Source organism: Erpetoichthys calabaricus, chromosome 2, assembly GCF_900747795.2.
Source record: "Erpetoichthys calabaricus chromosome 2, fErpCal1.3, whole genome shotgun sequence".
Taxonomy (NCBI): Eukaryota; Metazoa; Chordata; class Cladistia; order Polypteriformes; family Polypteridae; genus Erpetoichthys; species Erpetoichthys calabaricus.
Genome location: NC_041395.2, coordinates 168,207,058 through 168,215,049, shown reverse-complemented (window position 1 = coordinate 168,215,049; position 7,992 = coordinate 168,207,058).

The following is a 7,992-nucleotide window of genomic DNA, read 5'->3' as shown; positions in this document are numbered from 1 at the left end:
TGAAACATCAGATCAAATCATTACACACAGTACTCATGGGAACAAAGAGAGGAGGGTAACACTATAGTTCATCATCATCTAATTCTTCCATGTGAAGCCTGTAAACCATGAGGACCTTTATATTAGGTAGAATGCCCAATGGGGGCTGGGTGGTCTCGTGGCCTCGGAACCCCTGCAGATTTTGTTTTTTTTTTTCTCCTGCCCTCTGGGTTTTTTTTTTTTCTGTCTTCCCTGGCCATCAGACCTTACTTTATTCTTTGTTACTTAGTAGTAGTTTTGGTATTCGCTTGATTTCATGATGGTTATATTATTGATTGTTCTGTGTCAGGCCCCTCCTCTTAAATAACTCTGCTATGAAAAACTCTGTCAGGAGCACACATCTCCAGAAATCATAGCTATAAGGATCATAGATGTCTTAATTTGGTGCTCATTTTTTTTAATGGTTCCTTAGGCTCTAAATTAAATTTACACATCATTTTTGGGGGTTTCGAGACCTAAGACTACAATTGTTTCATTTATTTTTTTGTTTCAATGCTTCTTTTCCTATGTTATTATTATTTTTTTTTTGTTATACCACTAAGCCATTCTGTTTTTTTTTGGGCACTGCTATTTTGGGACTTTAGTATTGACAGTTACTATGTGGTTATAAGAGGTGACATCAGAAGTCAGAAATGGTGTCACAACCAAGGTCAAGAGCTATACAGGTCATCTAAGTGGTTCATTTTACTTCATGAGAACATTTTCTAGAGGTGAATTACTTAACAATAGTTTAGTAAAAATACATGTGCTTGGGACATAGTGAGCAAACAACTGGATGACTCCACAAGAGGATTATGCGACACAAGTAACATGAGATTTTTTTCATGAAGTTTTTGATGTTGTTTGCTGTTGTCTAACATTGGTCACCCTTGACTTTTATTATACTAGCTGTGTGTGGTCTTCAGGACAAAAAACAACCAGAAGACTCCCTAGCAGTTTTACTATATTTGTAAAATTGGAGAAACATCAGCTAACTCTTAAGAATGACACTGTGTGAGGATGTGGACTCACCTGTGCTTAGATGCCCTACTGGTTTTTGTAAGTAGGCACTGGCAATGCCATATCTTAGCCATATTGCTGGAATATGAGTCCTATTAACCTTTGTCTCGAGAAAATACCTCAAGATAGGCAATGTTTTTAGTGAAACCTTCAAGTCTTGCCCTCCATTACTGACATCTTTCACTTGTACATTGTTGATACACATGTTTGCTTCATTTCAACGTTGTATCTTTTCATGTGTGTCATTAGCATGATGTCATTGTTGCATGGTGGCCTTTTGTAGTGAGAAGTGAGCAAACTCTGAAAAAAAGTAAAAGTGCATGCATGCACCATCTATTGCCTGTGATTGAGTGTGAGCAGAGTGGACTACTCCATACACACACACACAGGTCTTTCGTTTATACATCTCTAATTAAAAAACCTTTGATCTTCATTCTGCATGAAAACATGAGATTAAAAAATGTTCTCAGCTATTGCTACAAACTAATGAGTAGGTAGCATATAGAAAAATATCAATTTTGTGCAGAGTATTCCTTTAACGCACCTTAAAGTGGGCATGCTACGTTAAACTATTTACTGTTCATGATAGGACAAGAGGATTATTAAAAATTACCTATTACAGCTAAAAGAACTAGGATGACATTTGTAACTCAAAAGTAACAACAACATATTTAATGGTTTAGCGTTTTCATTGACACATGCAATTAACAAGTCCTTGTCTGGTGTCTTGATTATTATAATAATTAATTATTATAATAATTATTATTTTAACGTGCTTGTTAAACAGCCACAATGCGATTACTGGCAGTTTATTTCACCATTCTAAACACCGCTGATTAAAGGCTACTAAAAACAGACTTGGAGGATGCAAGAAAACAGGTTCTGATCAAATATAATGCAAAGCAATGTGTGAACAACAGCAGATTTTAATTATGGGAATTAATTATGAAGCATCCTCTTCCCACTTGCGGCAAAGAGTAGCAGGCCACATTTGAAAATGATTGACATTGTGATTTTACAGCAGTCGAGCTGAAAATCAGAGAAGGGTATGTGAGAACAACAGCAGATTTTAAACATTCTGTCTGAACTTTTCTAAATGTATTGCATAGAACGCTTAGGCAGAGTGTATAATATGTGATTTCACATTTTGTTAGTAACAAAGAAGTTAACAGTTTATCTAGCCATCCATTTTCGGAATTCTTTCAGTCCCCTCTAGGCTCACATGTACGTGTATAGTGAAATTCTTACCTGCATGTACAACTTACCTGCAATGTTCAACTAACATGTAACACGTCAGCAGTCCCCGGTGCCACAATAATAATTCTTGTTACATTAAGCTGAACACCACCAGACAAATTTCATTGCAAGTTACTATGTTTTTTTTCTTATCTCTGCTCCTTTTCTCCTGGTAAAGACTGCAGCAAACTATCTGATTAAGTACACTGCCAGAAATGATGATCCTTGAGCCATGCTTTAGCCATTCTGTGACGTTTAAGGTTATGATTGTCGTCTGTTAAAGGCATTCTGTGGTCACCTCCTTGTTGGTCATGCCTGCTATGTCTATGTCCTTATGGTATCATTTAAACACTGAATCTAACTCTGGAAAACGGGCATTTGTGAGCTCTTCATTCAGAGACAAAATTGGGGGCAACTTAGCTTTCTCTGTATAGAGGTTGGTCAATGCGCTACAGTTTAAATTACTGCAATGACATTACAATTACCAATGTAACTATAATTTTGCTACTTCATTTACATACAGTATATGTTTCTAAATAATTTATAAATGGCCAGAAGGGTAAGCATTCCACTGCACAGAATGTTCAAGGAAACCAGTGCAGCTTTCCCATAAACCTGCCTGATTTGCACTGCATGTGAGAAGCAACCAACTGCAGAACCCCACCACAAGTCTATATCAGCTATTTCACAGCGGAAGTATAGCGGAAGGATATTATTGTTGCATATGTGCACTATTTTCATACAGGCATAGAGTACATTGAATTTTATGGCGACATCAGAGTTGTGTGTTATGTTTACAACTTTACATGCTAGTTCGTTTAATTTCAGAATAGTGTTGAGGTTGATTTTGTCTTTATTAACAAACAGAGTCTGCGTTTTACATTGAACGATACTACTTTTCAGCTTTACAATATATTGAAAGAATGTGAATAATGGAGAGAATTTCATTGTGGTTTAATGAAGAGCAATATGAACCTCAATGTGAGCGCTATAATTAATTGTATGACAGCTGCTTTAATATCTTTGTTCTTTGCAATGTACAGCCTCTTAATCAAAGACGACATATGAAATTAGATTTATAGCGACAAAAAAGTTGTCAATATTCAATTAAATTAAAATGCTGTAAGCGCCATGTATTGTAAAATGTAAGGCCATATACCAAGATGCATTTCGAAAATGCAGAATTTTTTTGGTTTTAATGTATTTTATATTGAATGCTCTGAACATTACAAGAATGTTTAATATAATAGTGCACTGCACTGTGCTTGGCAATGCCTACCCAAAGCATTCATGCTCATTCCATGCTCTTTTATATAACTTGCTATCATTAAAAGGACCACTAGCTTTATCCACAACATGTTAGCAAATAAGTGTGACTTTGGCAGGCTTGTCATTTTATAGGCTCCAGATGTGTCTGACACTAATGCAACATGTTAGCGCTGTTACAATAGCATGGACATCATGTCCAGAATATTGACATTTCTTTTTATACACAGAAAAAAGAAAAACATGAACATAGAATACTGATACCAATAATAATGAAATTAGTTAAAGTTGAAAAGCCTTAATAAAGTTAATGATTTGCTTAATTTTTTGTTTTGTTGTTAAGTCATTTAATACATTAGTGTTTAAACTGTATAAATGATGGAATTTCGATAGAATTACAAATCAATTATTTATATTGTAATGAGAAAGACATATTTCAAGTGCTCACACTAAGAGAAGGACCAGACCTACTGTACCTGGAGAAGCAATACATAAAAACAGCTCCTGAGAGCATGGAGAAAGGAGATGTGGAGGGGAGAATTTATATTGGACCACTCAGTGGGGTGCTTCTACTACTACAATTCATCAGCCTGAGTATGTGGCCGCTGGGGAAGGATCCTGGTTTTGGATAAGTTCATGGAGTTGGGGAAAGTATGGCAGATAGTGTTGTGACTAACCCCACCTGTGCAGTTTGTGAATTTCCCATTGGGATTAATAAAGTATCTATCTATCTATCTATCTATCTATCTATCTATCTATCTATCTATCTATCTATCTATCTATCTATCTATCTATCTATCTATCTATCTATCTATCTATCTATCTATCTATCTATCTATCTATCTATCTATCTATCTAATGTGAGGCCAAGCTGGTGGTGTGTATGTGCAGGCACAGGATGAGGCAGCTGGGAGCTAATGGAACCACAGAACATTGAAGTGACATTGCAAATAGGAAGACTATGGGTTTGGCCATGAAGGAGCCTACTGCCACCAATGTTGTCAGAGTGTTAAGTCCATTCCTCTGTCTCTCACACCTCTGAGTGTTTACAGTATAGTGTTCATCTGAGCTAAAGTTTAACAACTTTAAACAGGGATCTCTCTAGCAATTCTTTTCTTTAACGTGATCTATCCAAAAAATAGCTAACAAATACACAATGAAAAAAATAAGTGTTCAGTAGATTCAGTAGCCCCTTTAAAGAACAAGTAAGCTTCACTTACGTCAAGGAGCTTACATAGTTTTTTTATTTACCTGGTAGTATGTGTGCAATATTCCAAACAGCAATTCTCAATAAACAAAATAAAATGGGTCAGTTTCTCTAGCAGTCTCAAGTATCAGTATAAATCAATATTAGGAGAATTTTACAAGGCTCTGGAAATGAAATGAAACATTCAGATGTTGGAAAATATGCTGCTAGGCTGTGATCAATGTGCTCTGAGATTTTTAAGGTACTAAGTACAGAAGTATTGAGGTAAAGTAGTTCTACTCACTAATCATGGCGCTGGAGAGTGGCAATGCGCTGCATGTTGATTATGACATGGAAGTAAAGACTTCATTATAGTTTTCAAAATAAACGTTTGTCATGAACATGCTGAGGTTCATCCATCCATTTTCCAACCCACTGAATCCGAACACAGGGTCATGGGAGTCTGAGGTTTTCACAGCTAAATGTAATAGTGAAAATATACAATTTAAATATATAATTTAAACAGGATTGACAGGATACACTACAAGAAGAGTTATGCTCTGTTCCTAAAACACAGACCTAGAACAAGAACAGCCAGCCTAAGAGAGTTTTTTCAATTTCCATCACATGCTGCAGTCAGCTTTTAATGACGATTTCAAGTGCACACTCTAGTGTGAAGTTCACGTGCTCAGATCTTGTTCTTAAATTTGCGTTATCAAACCCCGAACAACAGTGGTAGCCTGGTGCACAGCAACTGCAGCCGCCTGCCTTTCAAGAGCACTGGATTTACTTCCCAGTCCATCACTTTTCATTTCACATTCTGCATTTTTAATATCACTTTCAGGCTGTCACATTTTCCTCATTACACACTGTCAATGTTTAGTGTTCATTTCATGCCTTCACTTTCTGTTCATTCAGCCTACTCACTTCCTATTCTTCATTTCACTCTTGGCATTTTTAATCTTCATTTCAAGCCATCACCAATCTCACCTAAAAAGAATGCAGTGTCATTTGCCTTTCTATTCTTATTGCTTGCAGTGTGGCTCACCTCACCAACCCATTAATAGTATTGTTTATGTCTGCTATACGTCACATTATTGGAATATTGAGTAGTCCTGATACATGCAAGCAAGCAACATCCGAGTAAACTATGGCTTTGGTTTTTGGCTTGAGGATTCAATACACATATTCATAAGCTGACAGCTGAAATGCAGGCCATCCTACCCATTAAAGGGGAACTGCATTTGAATTACCTGAACAATTCACACTGTCAACCTGAGCTGCCAGGTGGTGAAAACATCTGGTCTGTCATTCTACTTTTTACACATGAATCAACAGATCATACAAGAATAAAGACAAAGAACAAAACAAAAAACACACTAAATGTGTTTATTTATTTTTGCCCACTGTTTGCACAGGTGAATCCTAGGCTGAGATTTCGAGCCAGCAGTTCGGTCCTTTGTGTCAGGCAGCACACACAATGACAAGAGATTTCCTTTTCAGTTTATGTCATGATCAATCAAATGTTAACAAGTCATAAACCCCACCTACTCGACATTCGACTCCTGGATGCAGTGATAACCCTTCTCCAATTTACAGCTCGACTGCCGTAAAATCATGATGTCAATCATTTTCGAATGTGTCCTCCTACTCTTTGCCGCAAGCGGGAATAGGATGCTTCATAATTAATTCACATAATTTATTAATAGGTAAGACAAATTCTTTTCCTAGTCAGACTTCAAGTCCCATTCCTAGGAGTAACTTAGTGATGCTTGATAAATATGGGCACAGATTTCCACTGCTGGTATCTGTAATTTTATTCTTTCTTGTTTAGGGGACTCTAATTTTATCAATCACATCATAGGGCAAAATAACACTAACATCAAGAAAATACATACACTATATCTACACTAAAATAATTCAGAAAGTTGAGATCCTTGATGAAGGATCAACAAATTCAATTGTTTATTGCAGTGTTTGGGAGATGTTGGGTGCTCTTGAGCAATTTCCAAAGCCAGATGATACTAAAAGAGTGTTGTGATGTGAAATTTTGCATACAAGTTGATAAATATTTTGTATGCCTTTTTTGTAACTTAGACAAAGCAATGTAATATTAGTGTTACATTATTGATAGTGATAGAAATGGTTTGATGGTTTAAGAACCCCTTCACCCTTTTAGGAATGAGTCTCTTTGTAATTTTACGACAGGGTTGGGGGAAGTGCCTCAAACAAGTTTGGCTAATATTTCTCTGCAAGACTCCCAGTCAGCCCCCACAGGAGAGCCAGACTGCCTAACTGGCAAGCTTCACGGGGGTAGGTGTGAAAGTGTTCTCTGCCTCATTGGTCTGAAGTATGGCTGTTTGGAATTGGCTTCTATCAGAAGCCTTTAAGTACCATGGCACCCTATTGGCTCTAGGGGTTGGACAGAAAACCTATAAATTTGCTTACTTTACCTCACACTCTCTCTCTCTCACCAAACTGATGAAAGACCATCTCACACCATGAACTGAAAAGGACAACACAATGAAGAGCTCAGCTCAGCAGCCATATTGAAACAGACATGCGGCCTGTTCTGAAGAAAGCTGACCACAAATGATGCCTTAACTAGAGACATTTTAAGTAACTAACAAGCCTGTGTGCCACCTGAAACTACACATCACCATTTATCAGGTTGTATGGTTGCATATTGTTATTATTTATGAATATTATCAATAATACATTATTTAAAGTGTAACTTAACTCCTGCTTGTCTTTTACTAAACCAAATTGCCTGAGGTTATATATGTAGAAGGGAACAGTGGTAAGTCTGTGAGATTTGAGGCATTTTGACAAAGACTACATATTACTAATACAAAAGGGGAAAGTGGAACAATATAATACTCTACCAAGGCAAAACAAAGAGTAAGTAAAAGAGGCATTTGCTCACAATAATAATAAGAATAAATAGAATAGTCTAGTGGAAGGAAAGTTACAGGGGAAAAAAAACATAGAATAATAAAACAGAGCTTCACAGTGCTCTGAGCCATATTTAAAATGGTTTGTTTCTGATGTAAGAAAAAAATATAATGTGGGAGAACAAAGGAGAGTTGGGATTCCAAGTGGGAGAAGCCTTGTTTAATGGTTGGTTTGAGTGAGGAGAGGAAAGTTTAAGCCTTTAGACAACACCGGTGTAACCATCAGTAAAAATGAATCACAAAATCTGTCCATGAGGTCAGGGTGACATTTTCTGAACAGAAACAGAAACGAGAAAAAATGTTATTACATAT